Source organism: Oncorhynchus clarkii, chromosome 11, assembly GCF_045791955.1.
Source record: "Oncorhynchus clarkii lewisi isolate Uvic-CL-2024 chromosome 11, UVic_Ocla_1.0, whole genome shotgun sequence".
NCBI lineage: Eukaryota > Metazoa > Chordata > Actinopteri > Salmoniformes > Salmonidae > Oncorhynchus > Oncorhynchus clarkii.
Window position 1 is genome coordinate 14,951,370 of NC_092157.1, and position 18,565 is coordinate 14,969,934.

At 41.8% G+C, this 18,565-nt stretch overlaps 1 long non-coding RNA gene across 1 annotated transcript; it reads right to left on the minus strand.

Moving 5' to 3' along the window:
- Positions 1-12,458: 12,458 nt before the first annotated feature.
- On the minus strand, positions 12,459-15,555 carry LOC139420631 (uncharacterized). The gene is made up of 2 exons (XR_011635521.1): positions 15,408-15,555; positions 12,459-13,281 (listed from the first exon to the last, which is right to left on the minus strand). It is a non-coding gene; the product is annotated as an uncharacterized lncRNA (long non-coding RNA).
- Between the last annotated feature and the right edge of the window lie 3,010 nt (positions 15,556-18,565).

The following is an 18,565-nucleotide window of genomic DNA, read 5'->3' on the forward strand; positions in this document are numbered from 1 at the left end:
GTTCTCAGCTTGCACTGACGTTGGAATACTAAAGAACTATGGTCTGGCGACGACACTCACTTTATCCTGAGACAGCGAAGGAACACCTTCATGCCCAATCAGTCTGGGCTAATGAGACAAGATGAGGCTGGATGTAGAAACAGCAGTACCAGGCTAATGAGACATGATGGGGCTGGATGTAGAAACAGCAGTACCAGGCTAATGAGACAAGATGGGGCTGGATGTAGAAACAGCTGTACCAGGCTAATGAGACAAGATGGGGCTGGATGTAGAAACAGCAGTACCAGGCTAACGAGACAAGATGGGGCTGGATGTAGAAACAGCAGTACCAGGCAAATGAGACATGATGGGGCTGGATGTAGAAACAGCAGTACCAGGCTAATGAGACATGATGGGTCTGGATGTAGAAACAGCAATACCAGGCTAATGAGACATGATGGGGCTGGATGTAGAAACAGCAGTACCAGGCTAATGAGACATGATGGGGCTGGATGTAGAAACAGCAGTACCAGGCTAATGAGACAAGATGGGGTTGGATGTAGAAACAGCAGTACCAGGCTAATGAGACATGATGGGGCTGGATGTAGAAACAGCAGTACCAGGCTAATGAGACATGATGGGGCTGGATGTAGAAACAGCAGTACCAGGCTAATGAGACATGATGGGGCTGGATGTAGAAACAGCAGTACCAGGCAAATGAGACATGATGGGGCTGGATGTAGAAACAGCAGTACCAGGCTAATGAGACATGATGGGGCTGGATGTAGAAACAGCAGTACCAGGCTAATGAGACATGATTGGGCTAGATGTAGAAACAGCAGTACCAGGCTAATGAGACATGATGGGGCTGGATGTAGAAACAGCAGTACCAGGCTAATGAGACAAGATGGGGCTGGATGTAGAAACAGCAGTACCAGGCTAATGAGACAAGATGGGGCTGGATGTAGAAACAGCAGTACCAGGCTAATGAGACATGATGGGGCTGGATGTAGAAACAGCAGTACCAGGCTAATGAGACATGATGGGGCTGGATGTAGAAACAGCAGTACCAGGCTAATGAGACAAGATGGGGCTGGATGTAGAAACAGCAGTACCAGGCAAATGAGACATGATGGGGCTGGATGTAGAAACAGCAGTACCAGGCTAATGAGACAAGATTTTGGAGAGAGATCATGGAGAGTGTAGCGATGGAAGGACTATCTAGAACAGGGTTTGATCCAGTCATTGTGGTTTCAGGGCAGGTGCATTTCCTCCTCTGCCCTAAAGGGCCAGACCTCTTGACTGAGTATGTAGTACACTTTCATAGAAGTTTAAAGCATCATTCTGCAGTTCAAACAATAAAGAGGCCACTGATTTGGTAAATAGCTGAGTGATGGGGCTGCAGAAATGTAACCATTCTCAAAATCATAGACAGAGATATGGATGGAAGGATTGACCATCCAGGAGGTCACAGAATGATTGTGTTTTAAGGCTATACAGTGTTTGTTTAGAATTACATTGTTTACCAACAAAGGAGTAAACAAGCTTATATTTTGGGTTCTGATGGGGTAATACATTTTAACTAATGAGGCATATATAAGTTAAATTCTTCAAGAATCATTGGGTACATAACTGTCCCACCCTGATCTGTTTCATCTGTCTTTGTGATCGTCTCCACCCCCCTCCAGGTGTCGCCCATCTTCCCCATTATCCCCTGTGTATTTATACCTGTGTTCTCTGCTTGTCTGTTGTCAGTTTGTCTTGTTTGTCAAGGCAACCAGCGTTTTTGTATCAGCTCCTGCTTTTCCCCAGTCTTTCTTTTCTCGTCCTCCTGGTTTTGACCATTGCCTGTCCTGGCCCTGAACCCGCCCGCCTGACCACTCTGCCTGCCCCTAACCCTGTGCCTGCCTGTTGTCCTTGACCTTTTCCCCGTCTCTGGATTACCGACCTCTGCCTGACCTGACCCTGAGCCTGCCTGCCGTCCTGTACCTTTGCCCCTGTTGCTGTAATTAACATTGTTACTTCGACATGGTCTGCATCTGGGTCTTACCTTATCCTGATAATATTGTTCATAAAAAATGAAAAATTGGATGTAGCCAACGCACATTGCCCCTTTAAGATGTGAGAAATATCTTGATGGGTCTAATGACACTTTCAGCTCTTGATGTGTCCTGAAGGGATAATAATGATAATGTATTACATTTCTATAGCGTTATTTATTACAATCTCAAAATGCTTAAAAAAAAAAAGAACAACCAATACATCATGAGTAGCCTAGCTATAGGTAGCTAGGTCAACCAATAGAGGCCAAGTCTTTGAGTGCATGCATCCCCAAAGATGGAGAGCGACAGTTCATGGCTTGATCAGAGGAAGTTGGTCAGGTAGATGGTTGATGAAGAGTCTGGTGATGATCTTGTAGAGGGCCACTCTAGGAACCAGTGTGGCCACTGGACTTCTCCTTCACAATGTATGGCACCCACTTGGGTTATGCTTCAGCAGCTCTGGTGACCAGACAGCACACCCCACAATGTGAAAAAAAACAAAGAGGGCAACAGATGCTACTGAGCCAGATGTCTATATGTCAGGGAAGAAGCTCCAGGTGGTATCTGATTTTAAGTACCTTGGCAACATCCTTGATTCCAACCTCTCTTTTAAAAAACATGTGAAAAAGGTAATTCAGATAACCAAATTCAACCTAGCTCATTTCTGATTTATACAAAATTGTTTGACTACAGAGGTAGCAAAACTGTACTTTAAATCTATGACTTAACATACTGCTTGACTAGTTGGGCCCAAGCTTGCTGTACAACATTAAAACCTATTCAGTCTGTCTACAAACAGGCTCTCAAAGTGCTTGATAGGAAGCCCAATACCCATCATCACTGTTACATCCTCAGAAAGCATGAGCTCCTGAGTTGGGAAAATCTCGTGCAATACACCGATGTCTTGTATTCAAGATCCTAAATGGCCTGGCTCCCCCTCCACTCAGTATTTTTGTTAAACAGAAAACCCAAACATCTGGCAGCAGATCCACAAGGTCTGCCATGAGAGGTGACTGTATAGTTCCCTTAAGGAAAAGCACCTTTAGTAAATCCGCTTTCTCTGTGAGAGCTTCCCATGTCTGGAATACACTGCCATCAGACACACATAACTGCACCACATATCACACTTACACAAAATGCATGAAGACATGGCTAAAGGTCAATCAGATTTGTGAACATGGTCCCTAGCTGTGTGTTGCCGCTTTCCATGTTGTCTGTTGTCTGTAGCTTGTGAGGTGTGGAAACACTGTTGCTTTTATGAATTTTGTCTTCCTGCTTTTTGTTCTATGTTGCTCTGTCTGTATGCCATGTCTTGCTTGTCCTATGTTGCTCTGTCTGTATGCTACGTCTTGCTTGTCCTATGTTGCTCAGTCTGTATGCTACGTCTTGCTTGTCCTATGTTGCTCTGTCTGTATGCTACGTCTTGCTTGTCCTATGTTACTCTGTCTGTATGCTATGTCTTGCTTGTCCTATGTTGCTCTGTCTGTATGCTATGTCTTGCTTGTCCTATGTTGCTCTGCGTGTGCTCACTGCTCAATGATTGTCTATATTGTAATTGTTTTTCATAACCTGCCCAGAGACTGAGGTTGAAAATTAGCCGACTGGCTAAAACCGGCACTTTTACTGAAACGTTGATTAATGTGGACTGTCCCTGTAAAAATAAAATAAACTCAAACTCAAACAGTTCATAGTTGTAGCCAGTCATCCTCACTACGAGCCCTCTGCCTCAGCAATTCATTCCTCTACTGCATATCCCATTCCCCTCAAGCTTCAGGTGACTCTTCAATTTATGTTTTTAAAAGATCCGGAACCAGTAGCCAGGTAAAACTAAAAAGCTGGTATAGTGTCCAGACACATCATTAAAAAAAAACAATGAAATCATACAAATAAAATAAAATAATGAAACAAAACTCAATGTTAAGAAAAACAAAGCAGCTAATAAAAAAAGCTCAAACCTAAACCGAAACCGAAACCTAAACCTAAACCTAAACCTAAACCTAAACCTAAACCTAAAACCACTGTTGTGACTTTGTACTTGAGGTAGTAAAGGTAGTCAAGCGCAGGAGAGCAGAAATGTCAAATTAGCGTCTTTAATAGGCAAGTCCAAAAAATGGGTCAGGTACAATACCAATAAACGCCCAAGACATAGGAATACACAGTCACTAACGGAAGGAGAAAAACAACGCTCCTAACTATTCTACAACACTGTACACAAGAGAATAAACTGAGGAAAACCTCAACGAGCAACATGAAAAATAATCCCGCACAAATCTAAGCGGGAAACAGGTGTAAATATACACACAGAAATTAAAGCAAATGAAAACCAGGTGTGAATGAACCAAAGACAAAACAAATGGAAAAATAAAAATTGATCGGTGATGACAGCCGAGCACCGCCGGAACAAGGAGAGGAACAATCTTCGGTGGAAGTCGTGACAACCACTTAAAAATATTAAAATATGACATATTTACAGGAGCTCTTTTCTAAGGCTGCTACTAGGGTGCTGATTGTACAAAATATCAAGAACACCTACTCTTTCCATGACATAGACTGCCCAGGTGAAAGCTATAATCCCATCTTGATGTCACTTGTTAATAAATCTACTTCAATCCGTTTAGATGAAGGGGAGGTGACAGGTTAAATAAGGATTTTTAGGCCTTCAGACGATTGAGACAAGGATTGTGTATGTGTGTCATTCGGAGGGTGAATGGGCAAGACAAAAGATTTATGTGCCTTTGAATGGGGTAATGGTAGTAGGTGCCAGGTGCTCCGGTTTGCGTCAAGAACTACAACACTGCTGGGTTTTTCATGCTCAACAGTTTCCTGTGTGTATCAAGAATGGTCAACCACCCAAAGGAGATCCAGCCAACTTGACACAATTGTGGGAAGCATTGGAGTCAACATGGGCCAGCATACTTCTGGAACGCTCTCGACTCCTTGTGGAGCCCATGCCCAGATGAATTGAGGTTGTTCTGAGGGCAAAAGAAGGGGTGGGGAGGTGCAACTCAATACTAGGAAGGTGTTCCTAATGTTTGGTATACTCAGTGTATATACCGGGGAAAAAAGTATAAACGCAACATGCAACAATTTCAAAGATTTTACTGAGTTACAGTTCATATAAGGAAATCAGTCAATTGAAATAAATGCACTAGCCTTAATCTATGGATTTCACATGACTGGGAATACGGATATGCATCTGTTGGTCACAGATACCTTAAGAAAAAAGGTAGGGACGTGGATCAGAAAACCAGTCAGTATCTGGTGTGACCTCTATTTACCTCATGCAGCACGACACATCTCCTTTGCATGAGGATCAGCCTTTGATCAGGCTGTTGATTGTGGCCTGTGGAATGCTGTCCCACTCCTCTTCAATGGTTGTGCGAAGATATTGGATATTGGCGGGAACTGGAACACGCTGTCATACACGTCAATCCAGAGCATCCCAAACATGCTCAATGGGTGACATGTCTGGTGAGTATGCAGGCCATGGAAGAACTGGGACATTTTCAGCTTCCAGGAATTGTGTATCTCTGTGCATTCAAATTGCCATCAATAAAATACAACTGTGTTCGTTATCCGTAGCTTATATCTGCCCATACCATAACCCCACCACCACCATGGTGGACTCAGTTCACAACGTTAACATCAGCAAACTGCTCTCCCACATGACGTCATACACGCTGTCTGCCATCTGCCCGGTACAGTTAAAAACGTGATTCAACCCGTGAGAGCACACTTCTCCAGCGTGCCAGTGGCCATCAAAAGTGAACATTTGCCCACTGAAGTCGGATACGACAACGAATTGCAGTCAGGTCCAGACCCTAGTGAGGACGACGAACACAGAGATTAGCAGTTTGTGCAGAAATTATTCAGTTGTGTAAACCCACAGTTTCATCAGCTGTCTAGGTGGCTGGTCTCAGACGATCCCGCAGGTGAACCTGGATGTGGAGGTCCTGGGCTGGCGTGGTTACACGTGTTCTGTGGTTGTGAGGCCAGTTGGTCGTACTGCCAAATTCTGTAAAACGATGTTGGAGGGGGCTAATGGTAGAGAAATTGAAATTAAATTATCTGGTAACAGCTCTGGTGGACATTCCTGCAGTCAGAATGCCAATTGCAAGCTCCCTCAAAACTTCAGGCATCTGTGGCATTGTGTTGTGTGACAAAACTGCACATTTTAGACTGGCCTTTTATTGTTCCCAGCACAAGGTGCACCTGTGTAATGATCATGCCGTTTAATCAACTTCTTGATTTGATTATCTTGGCAAAGGAGGAATGCTCACTAACAGGGATTTAAACAAATTTGTACACAATATTTGAGAGAAATATGCTTCCTGCGTATGGACTATTTCTGGGATCTTTTATTTCAGCTCATGAAACATGGGACCAACACTCTACATGTTATGTTTATATTTCTGTTCAGTGTATATACAGCACCAGTCAAAAGTTTGGACACACCTACTCATTCAAAGGTTTTTCTTTATTTTTACTATTTTCTACATTGTTGAATATTAGCAAAGACATCAAAACTATGAAATAACACATATGGAATCATGTAGTACCAAAACAAGTGTTAAACAAATCAAAATAATGTTAGATTCTTCTAAGTAGCCACCCTTTGCCTTGATGACAGCTTTGCACACACTTGGCATTCTCAAAACCAGCTTCACGTGGAATGCTTTTCCAACAGGCTTGAAGGAGTTCCCACATATGCTGAGCACTTGTTGGCTGCTTTTCCTTCACTCTGCGATCCAAACCATCTCAATTGGGTTGAGGTTGAGTGATTGTGGAGGCCAGGTCATCTGATGCAGCACTCCATCACTCTCTTTCCTGGTAAAATAGCCCTTACACAGCCTGGAGGTGTGTTTTGGGTCATTAACCTGTTGAAAAGCAAATAACAGTCCCACTAAGCGCAAACCAGATGGGATGGTTTAACTGACTTGCCTAGTTAAATAAAGTTTTTTTTTTTTTTTTTTAATTAAATGGTGTATCTCTGCAGAATGCTGTGGTAGCCATGCTGGTTAAGTGTGCCTTGAATTCTAAATAAATCACTGACAGTGTCACCAGCAAAGCAACCTACACCATCACACCTCCTCTTCCATGCTTCACAGTGAGAACCACACATGAAGAGATCATCCGTTCACCTACTCTGCGTCTCACAAAGACACAGTGATTGGAATCAAAAATCTCAAATTTTGACTCATCAGACCAAAGGATAGATTTTAACCAGTCTAATGTCCATGCAAGTCTCTTCTTCTTATTGGTGTCCTTCAGTAGTGGTTTCTTTGTAGCAATTTGACCATTTAGGCCTGATTCACATAGTCTCTCCTCTGAACAGATGACGTTGAGATGTGTCTGTTACTTGAACTCTGAAGCATTTATTTGGGCTGCAATTTCTGAGGCTCTTATGAACTTATCTATGCAGCAGAGATTACTCTGGGTCTTCCTTTCTTGTGGTGGTCCTCATGAGAGCCATTTTCATCAAAGCGTTTGATAGTTTTGAAGAAATTGAAGAAATGTTCAAAGTTCTTGACATTTTCCAGATTGACTGACCTTCATGTCTTAAAGTAACAATGGACTGTCATTTCTCTTTGCTTATTTGAGCTGTTTTTGACATAATATGGACTCTGTCTTTTACCGAATAGGGCTGTCTTCTGGATAAAACAGAACTGGTATACACAACACAACACAACACACAACACAACTGATTGGCTCAAGTGCATTAAGAAGGAAAGAAATTTGGCAAAGCGTGGCTACCTTGAAGAATCTCAATTGTATAATATATTTAAATTTTTTAAACACTTTTTTGTGACTACATGATTCCATATCTGTTATTTCCTAGTTTTGATGTCTTCACTATTATTCTACAATGTAGAAAATTTAATGAATAGGTGTGTCCAAACTTTCGACCGGTACTGATATATATATATATATATATATATATATATATATATATATATATATATATATGCAATTCACCCACAAATCAAAGTTTGTCAGAAACCTTCATACCTCAATAGTGGACCATAGTAGTCACTATTCCAGTTACACACAATAGGTACAAATTCAGTCTTCAGACTGTGTTTTGGTTTTGTCTGCATCCTCCAATTGATCACTCTACATCGACTACTAAGTAACTGTCATCTCACACACATTATTTCCTTTGCTGAGGGAAAACCCATTGCCAATATTTTTCTCTATCTCGTTTGAGTCGTACTGTAGTAAGTAATGTCTACCACAGGGTGGCAGACAACACCTAGTCTGAGGACAGCTACGTATGTTTTTAATGGCGCAATGGTGAATAAACCACTGGAGATCTTAGTAAGAGTTGGCATGTTTAGGAATTATATAAATCCAACATAATTCTATGCAATTTAGAGGAGATAGAAATTCATGAATGGACAATTGTCTAGTTTGCATGATGATTTTCCAACTCATGAACTGAATTATATTTCACTGCCTCAATTTTCTGAGTTGAAATGGAACTGCTGATGTCCAGCCATGAATATCAATCGATATAAGTGTTTATACTTATTTGATTTTTTTTTAAATCACTTTCATGTCTGTTGTGTCATCCACAAATGTTTTGTTGCATGGCAACACCATCACATAAAGATATTTATTTTGTATTGAGTAGCAATTTCCCCAAGTGGTCACTTCAGAGCAATTACTGTTTGTGCTTCTCATCTTAGAATAGGTAATGTTAAGTCAGTGGGGCTGTTCTCTGTGCCAGGTCCTGCCCTGAGTGCAGGGCCTTCAATAGCCTTTTGGTGGCCCTAAGTGAGATTTGGTCGTGGATCCACACACCATGCGGCAAAAAAAAATCAGTGGATTACTACAAGTTTAGATAGCTGGCTAAGCTAACTACCAATCTAAAAATGCTTAGCTGACATGGCTAATTGAGTGACTTTCACTGATCGACACAAAGGAAAAAGCTGCTGATGCACAACACCATTTTGAAATTGCACCTGGTGTTTTCTACTATTCTTACCCATCAATAGTATGTTGAGACCACGACTGAGTTACAATCTACAATACATGACCAAATGTATGTGGACACCTGCTTGTCGAACATCTCATTCCAAAATCATGGGCATTAATATGGAGTTGGTCAACATTTTGCTTCCATAACAGCCTCCACTCTTCTGGGAAGGCTTTCCACTAGATATTTGAACATTGCTGTGGGAACTTGCTTCCATTCAGCCACAAGAGCATTAGTGAGGTTGGGCAGTGAGGTTGGGCAGTGATGTTGGGTGATTAGGCCTGGCTCACAGTCAGTGTTCCAATTCATCCCAAAGGTGTTCGGTGGAGTTGAGGTTAGGGCTCTGTGCAGGCCAGTCAGGTTTTTCCTGATCGATAATTGAGGAATAGTAATTTCTGTGCTGACCTTGCTTTTTGCACAGGGGCAAGAAAGGGCCTTCCCCAAACTGTTGCCACAAAGTTGGAAGCACAGAGTCGTCTAGAATGTCATTGTATACAGTAACATTAAGATTTCCCTTCACTGGAACTAAGGAGCCTAGCCCGAACCATGAAAAACAGCTCCAGACCATTATTCCTTCTCCATCAAACTTTACAGTTGGCACTACACATTGGGACAGGTAGCGTTCTCCTGGCATCTATCTGCCAAACACAGATTAGTCCGACGGACTGCCAGATGGTGAATTGTGATTCATCACTCCAGAGAATGCTTTTCCACTGCTCCACAGACCAATGGCAACGAGCTTTACACCACTCCAGCCAACACTTGGCATTGCCCATGGTGATCTTAGGTTTGTGTGCGGTTGCTCGGCCATGGAAACCCATTTCATGAAGCTCCTGACAAACAGTTATTGTGCTGAAGTTGCTTCCAGAGGCAGTTTGGAATTCTCTAGTGAGTGATGCAACCGAGGACAGACAATTTTTACCACTTCACAATAACAGCACTTACAGTTGTCCCGGGGCAGCTCTAGCATGACAGAAATTTGATGAACTGACTTGATGGAAAGGTGGCATTCTATGACGGTGCCACAATGAAAGTCACTGAGCTCTTCAGCAAGGCTATTCTACTTCAATGTTTGTCTATGGAGATTGCATGGTTGTGTGCTCGATTTTATACACCTGTCAGCAACCGGTGTGGCTGAAATAGCCGAATCCACTAATTTGAAAGGGGTGTCCACATACTTTTGTATTTTTATTTATTTTATTTATTTATTTCACCTTTATTTAACCAGGTAGGCTAGTTGAGAACAAGTTCTCAATTACAATTGCAACCTGGCCAAGATAAAGCAAAGCAGTTCGACAGGTACAACGACACAGAGTTAGACATGGAGTAAAACAAACATACAGTCAATAATACAGTATAAAGAAGTCTATATACGATGTGAGCAAATGAGGTGAGATAAGGGAGGTAAAGGCAAAAAAAGGCCATGGTGGCAAAGTAAATGTATATATCGAGCACACAGCCATATTGTAACTCAGTCGGGGTCTTAACTTACTATTAAGAGTAAGAATATATATAGGCTATCTTTATGTTGCTGAGGTCATTCATAGAGGCCCATTATTTTCTACAGCAGTAGAATAACCTAAAAGTACTCAGGAAATGTGCCGTTATTTTCTACAGCAGTAGAATAACCTAAAAGTACTCAGGAAGTGTGCCATTATTTTCTATATCAGTATAATTACCTAAAAGTTCTCAGGAAATATGCCATTATTTTCTACAGCGGTATAATAACCTAAAAGTACTCAAGAAATGTGGCATTATTTGCAACACCCATACATTATACACCAGGGTGACTACAGACAAGGGCTGGGATCAATTCAGGAAGTGATTTAAAATTAAAATTCGAAAATTGAATAACATTTGAAATAAATGGCTTCTGCTCCTTAGTTTATTGATAAATCATGAAAAATCTTTTTTTTTATTTATTTTTTATTTTTTTAATAGTAATTTAAGCAAACCTTCCTGAATGGCCTTCAGTTCAAATTGACCCTAGCCCTGCGAGAGATAACTCAGTATATGCTTTTATATGACTATCTCTCTACACTATGCACAATCTATTTTTCTTCCTTTGTTCCCTGCCTCCATCCCTCCCTTTCGCTTGTCTTTCTCAACCTCATTATAATGACGTGTGTCTGAAAACCTATCAGCCAAGATCCTGTTATTTAGTAATGCTGACCAAAGGAGGGGGAGGAATCCTAACTTAATTCAGGAAAACGGGCAAACCACTGGTACCCAAGGGTAGTGGAATGGGTATTTCATCACCTAGGAGGGCCTTCTCTTCTTCCTATGGTGCTTTGTGATTGTCAGATAAAGATACAGCTAACTTAATACTATTTCAAATGTGGTTACTGTATACCTATAGACCTATCAAATACAAATTCCCACTGAAAATCCTGACGAATTGTAGTGTATATTTATTTGTTAGTGATTACCCTGAAACCTTGTCAACTTGTTAAAAGGATTCGACATGAACCATGTATGTTTACCCTCACTCGCTCTGTGGCGTGTAGCCTACAGTGGTATACAATGTATTAAAGCCTGCCCATGTATGCAATGGCCACCAGGTGGCAGAGCAATCCTATGGAAATTATTGTAAATCTACAAACTGGGAAGAAACGATTCAACATAGACCTAGATTTGATTGAATTTGAATAAATGCTTTTGACCAATGCATATCAATATCTCTTCGAAATTGTGGAGATGCGCTATATATTTGAATCTGGATTATCTGTTCAGATTCTGAGTCAAATGATCCTAGAATGGACGGTTGAACATGCTGGCCTACGGATTAGTGCATGTAGGTTAGGACTATCCGGTGTTTGGCTGGCTACAAATTAGTTGGTCGTTACATTAGGCTATGTTTTAGAATTATTGTTTTTTTCACTGCTTGCAAATGTCAAGTAATCTTATTCGACGAGGCTTATATCATTAAGCTTACACGTAAACCTCAGAATTAGACACGATGCAATGTAGAACTGTGGCTATACATGTCCCTACGTGCGTTCTTGTGGCGTGTGTTTCTGTGTCTGCTTGTGAGTGCTGATGCATGCATACAGTGTCTTTGTGTAAATAAATCCGGTTGTGCCCTACTTTCGTGTATTCAATAGAATGAATTGCATTTGTTTGAGCTTACTGTATATTTCGTGTATAATATTATTCTGGTGCGTTTGCGTAGCGCAGGCCTACTAAAACAATGGTCTGCTCGTCTCGGCGGCTAGCTGGTTTCAGCACCAGTAGAGGTGGACAGCGCCTTCAGAGCGGGTCGTGAATAAGCAAGGCCTCTGCCAAAGGTCATCATTCATAGACACTCGACCACAGCGCACGTTCACAACTTCATCCCACCTATTTTAAGCTGCATATGTTTAAGATGGATGTGTTTAAGCATATCATGTTGCATATCGACCGTGTACATGCCTTTGAAATGACATCCGTTCTCAAAAAAGTAAGACATGAGCCGGTAATATTGGGTACAATTTCTTTATTCTGAAAAAAGAAAACAATACAAAATAGAGGGCAATTTACGGACAACAATTGCAGACACACAAAGCTTTCCCTTATCCCTTTAGCGTGTTGTTTTAATGAAAGCTGTGTGCTCTCGCGCCGACGATAGCAGGCTCCGCTCTTGGCATTCACCGCGTGCCTTAATTGTAAGACATTAAATCAAGGTCCGCTGTGAACACGGAAAGCCTGAACCAGAACCTCAGATCTCTCTCTCTCTCTGTGTGTGTGTGTGTGTGTGTGTGTGTGTGTGTGTGTGTGTGTGTGTGTGTGTGTGTGTGTGTGTGTGTGTGTGTGTGTGTGTGTGTGTGTGTGTGAGCTACATTTTGCCATTGAAATCGGAGTTGACCACTTCGACCCATACCATTCCTTGTTCAATGTACCCACCCGTTCCTTCAGACCTTCAGTGCGAATAGTTGTCAATGTCGATGTCGTTGTTCTTTGAAGTTGGACTCCCAAAACAGCCAATCATTCTGTAATGGTAGACAACGTTGTTGATAAATGTATATACATTACCCCACCGTGAAAACGGAATGTAATTTGGCAAAATTAGAAAAATGTTTGCAATAGGCTAAGCCTATTGAAGGCCCGCGGCCATTGAACTTGGTGCGTAATGGGTTAAAGTCGTCACTAGCGCTGTTTTTTGGTGGCGAGTTTCAAAATTATGGTTAGTCCGAATTCATCTCGGGAGGCAAAAAAAAGAGAGACGGATCGTTTGATCGTCTCGTCAAAAAAAGCTTCGGACAGGTGTAGACTTCAACGCCGTCGTATTCCTACATCAAATATCTACCAAAAAAAGAAGAAAACACAAAATGCGTCACAAACCTTCTTAGACAGTCAATACAGCAATCATCTTATTTTTGACAATAATCTTATAGAGATCCATACAAGTCGCTGTCTGCGTAGAAAAAAATGGATGGCCTTTTACAAGAGAACGCATAGCACCGCACAAGTCTACTCGCAGGTCAAGTTTTTTTTTTTTAAGAGAGACGCCGCAAAGCGCGAGCGGGACAATTGAAAAGCTTTGCTTCCCTCCCGCATACTGTATTCCATCAACGCACCGTGGAACCACCGAAGGCAAAGGTATATAGGCTCCTCTACTCACAAATCAATCTGGGACCGAGGACGAGCTGAGCTGAGTTGTACATGTCCCGTTTCCAACACCGCTAAATGTGACTGATCTCCCTCCGCCCGGTCTTTTCCACTCGCTGGATAACTTTAGGATTAATGGCGCTCTAGCCAAACAAATAAGGCATCTGCCTTCAGCGCAAGAGGATTGCATGGGGGGCAGTGACGTCACTGGGCAAACAGATGTTCTCTCTCTCTCTCTATAGCCAACGTCCCCGATCAGCTTCCTGTGCCCTTGAAACTAAGGAAAAAGCACTTCAATCCCAGTTTAAACCTATAATCTCCCTGTTTCTTAGCTGTTGCAATTAGGCTATCCAACGCACCTCGTTAAAATGTAATGGTGATGGACATAATGGAAATAGAGGATTTTAAATATTGTTTTTGCATTTCAGTGCACAGTGATCTGGATGAGTAGTTTGATAATATCACAACATTAGTTATTGATTTATCCTAAATTAAAGTTTTGACACTTATAAAATGTTATTATACTATTCTAAAAATGAACGCACACACACGCATACGTACATATACGCACACATTCCGATTCCGAGTTAAGCAGAGAGCGAGAGTTTTTTTTAAAGTTTTTTTTTACATTTTGCCGAATTGTTTATTATTTGTTAGCCATTTACAACAATTTCGTTAAACAATTTGTTTAAGTCCAATGCTGGAGCCTATCTGCTGTTGGTGGTTTTGAAACAGGTGCATGCACCTTGCAAACTATTTTACATTTTCTCTTGAAAGCAAGATAATGTGTGCATTAATTCAATTAATTGTGCACAGCAGGCCTAGCCATGTGCATAGCATATCAAAGGCATAGTGTTTATTGCGCATTATAAACGTGTTTGAAACTGTATGCCAATAGGCTATTAGATGAAATCTCTGATTGTGTTGAATTTAGTCTTTATGTCCATTAATTTACCTCGTGAACCAGTGCAAAGTATACTGACATTTCAATAATCAATGATTGAGTCACTGCTACTATACTGCTATTACCTCCGCCACTAATATTACGAGTAGCCTATCTACTACAGCAAGTAGGCTACTGCTACAACAGTGCTTCTAAGCGATCCACTAGACTTTGGGGACTATTTCTGCCTTTACACAGATTATATTCATTCATAAACATACGCTAGGATGCAGTGTGGGTCCTGAAGGCTACCGAATATGATTATTGAACCTCATCACCCATTCAATGGAGAAACAAAGGGAAACGCCATTTTAGATGGGGGGAAAATCCCATCTATCATATGAAATATCTAAATGAAGCCGTCCTTTATGAACCGATATTTGGAGTGTATGACAAAACCGTATGACAGTCCTCGCATCTCATAGCCATTGGGAACGCAACCCAGTTGACCCAATGTGCGCGGACCTATTGTCTTCAAGCGCTGCGCGACGAACAAATAAACAAGTGCATAATGACCATGCATCCATGCCATCGTTGTTATTGATTAAATAACTGTATTCATGTGTCCAGTTGCACTGTAATGTTTTCGGTATAGAGATTTGTCTGGCTCTTTGTCAGCCTTATTCATATCCATGATTACTTGAGGTATTTTTTTCTGAACGCCCGCAATAACAATGGCAAGTGCAACGTGGGAAGGAATGTCCGTTATCTTTGAGCACATATGCCTAGAGCAAACCATGCCGACACCACGACCCCATACAGGCCTAGTGCATGGTCCGCTTTTATGTTACACAGCGACCAGACTTGAAAAGCACATTTATTTTCATCTAATTATTATATAAGACACGGACCTAGTCAAAACATGGACCATACTCACCATCTCTCGCCATATGGTCCATCTTATAGTCTTTTCGTGTATCCATTCGTTTGTGTTGTCTTTCACGTCACTGTATGGTGTAGTTATTTTTGGTCTTAGCAAAGCAACTTGTATTCCCGGTTATTTCGGTGTAGCGATGGACAATCGGACGACTCCGGCAGGCGAGTAGTGGATACCAGTATGAGCAATGCTCTAGCTTCTGCAAAGCATGGCTGCGTTTTTTCCTTTTTTTCAAGAGGGCAGGTCGTTCTGTGCATTACAATGAGTTAAATCTCTCTTTCCCTCTCCCCCCCTCTCTCCCCCTCTCCCTCGTTCTCTCTCTCTCTCTCTCTCTCTCTCTCTCTCTCTTTCTCTCTCTCTCTCTCTCTCTTTCTCTCTCTCTCTCTCGCACACACATTGTTTTTAATATCAAATTTCAATATAACATGAAAATAATTTGCTTAAGTTAGTCATCTGCCCATGTTGTTCGTCGTGTTTGTATCTTTCATGGTGTTAAATATAGCCTAGCAGTGCACTAAATCATAATGGACTAGAGATATGGAATCAACTATAATCTGAACCTAGATTAGGAGTGTGTGTAATAACCGTACAGCATTGAATCGTCGTCTCCTTGTGCTGGGCGCAATTTGTCATGTTTAATACCGTTTGTCCTGAGAGCTCCATTAGTACGTTATAGTTATGCCTCTGGACCGCAGCTCAGTCTCACTGCATTTGATCATGTGAGATGGTGAGCCCTCAGACCGCACGTGATTCATGGGCCATATATAAATGTCATTTTATTTCACGACCTTAAAATAAGTACAAATTCATATTTACAACTTCTAACGATTGTAGATGTTTAAGCATACCCCTCGACCCAGTGTATCGTTATGCACTTAACCTATGCATGAAGGTCTTCTAGGTAGCCTATTTTAAATACAGGTAGGGAGCCTATTGTAAATACAGGTAGGTAGCCTATTGTAAGTACAGGTAGGTAGCCTATTGTAAATACAGGTAGGTAGCCTATTGTAAATACAGGTGGGTAGCCTATTGTAAATAAAGAGGGGCCTTATTCACGCAAGTGCATTTATTTACATGCATACCATTCTTCATATATTTCTAAAACACTATAATGTTGTATAGGCTTGCATTTTCTCTGGATAAACCATGCTTAGCACCATGTTACAAGCGCAGATGTCATGGATATTTTGGCGCATGTAACTCTCCAGTGTAGAGTTAGGCAAACTGCTGCAGCTTTCCTAATTAGGTCAGATGAGATAAGGTGGATTCAGCACTTACAGTACCATCAAATATGGCAAAAGGCTATTTCTGCTTCATAGCACACCAGATTTTTGAAAATGTCAAATATTGTAGACCCAAGGCCAGTAAAATGTGAGGGTACATGGGCGACTATAATTCTCCAAACGCGTCATCAGTCAATGCCTGACTTGATATGAAACACGCAGAAACATTAATGTCAGTCACATTATGGATAGTAGCTAGCCTACTTCTAGGTCTATAGGCCTGCGATTTTGGTTAAACAAATTTGAAATGGGTGTGAAGAATCCACTAGGCCAATACAGTGCGAGCTATTCAATATCGAATGAATAATTCATTGAAGTGCCACCCATGTGTTCTGTGCTACTGGTTTGTATTCTCTTCAGTTCCTGTGGAGGTCGACGCAGGGGCAAAATATCCAATCGAAACACAACATAGTATGGATGCCCACACTGGGCCCCATGGAAAGAGGATGTCACTCTAGCCTGTCTAAACTCACTAAAGCCCTATAGGCTCAATGAAATGACCCGCATACACAGTGAATCACACACACACACACGCACGCACGCACGCGCGCGCGCGCACACACACACACACACAGAAAAGCAAAGTGTTACAAATAAATATATTTCAGTTGACTTGATTTGAACATCTGATATGTCGCTATAGCATGTGTGTCCTCCATTTGCTCTGAATACAGAAGCTGCTGCACGTTCAAAATGCACCGGCCTTTAAGAACAAAACACACAAAACACTCTATTTCTCTGCTTCTTCTCCTTCTGCTTTCCCTCTGTTCTCTTGACGCGTGTAGGCTGCAGGCCTTCTCCTCTCCATCCATAGGACATTTACCTCCCAGCCTGCCCTCTATAGAATTGTACTATAGGCTACTACTACATTATATTACAACGGGCCTTTAAACACACGATTGCTGTGAGAATTCAATTCTCGTTTGATGATACCACATTGGCCGCTGCAAATATTAATACCGTATCTGGAAGGCATGGGATATAATTTATTTGTTTCTACAGTTTTAGTATGGATAAATCAATATGTGAAAACGCCTTACTGTAGCAGCAGTGGTATAGTGCAAAACAGGTCATTTAAAGCTAAATGGACAAAGCCATTCAGGCCAAGCTACATGCGGCTACATATCTGGATTGCTGCCACTTCAGAGCGACATTTTAAAGCCGCATATTTTATCTGCGAGGGCGTAGAAAAAACTATTGTTCCCCCTGAAACAATGGAAGCTGCGGGCGACATGCAGCAGTGCGAACATTGAATGGCGAGGCTACGGGATGTGCGCGGGTCAGTGCCCGGGGTCCCCCTCCCAAAGCCCCTTTCCCAGCGCGTCACAATGAGCCAGCGCGAAGTCTGGGCTCTGCGGGGTCACAGGCCATCCCTTATTGTCCGGCCCTTCAAAACAGACAAACATTTATTAACCAATGGCCGAACGGAGGGTCAACACAATGGAATGGGGTAAAAACAGAGAACACGGGGGGGGGGGGGGGTACTCCCTAAAATGACTTCTCCCTGCAGATGCAAATTCCACCATCAGTTAGGCCAGAGGTGGGACTTGTAAAGTTTGAAACCTTGAAGCCCAAGTCCAACAGTCGGTGTAGAGAAATGTCTCCAGGCTGATCTGGCTATTAATCGGAGGATGGTGATACTGCTAAAGCACGGCCTCTCAAGTAAGACAGAATTTCGACTTTTAGATTTTTTATTTTTATTTTTAACTTTTTACATTTCGTTCAATTTTACATTGAATTGTGTTGTGCAGAATAGCCATGGTCAATTCGGTGTGAGGTTGTAGTGCTCGGTTTAACTATTTGTGTAGTCTAGACTAGATATCAAATGGGCCATAATGGAAAGTGGTGCTTTGCATTGTGGCGTTACCCTGACTC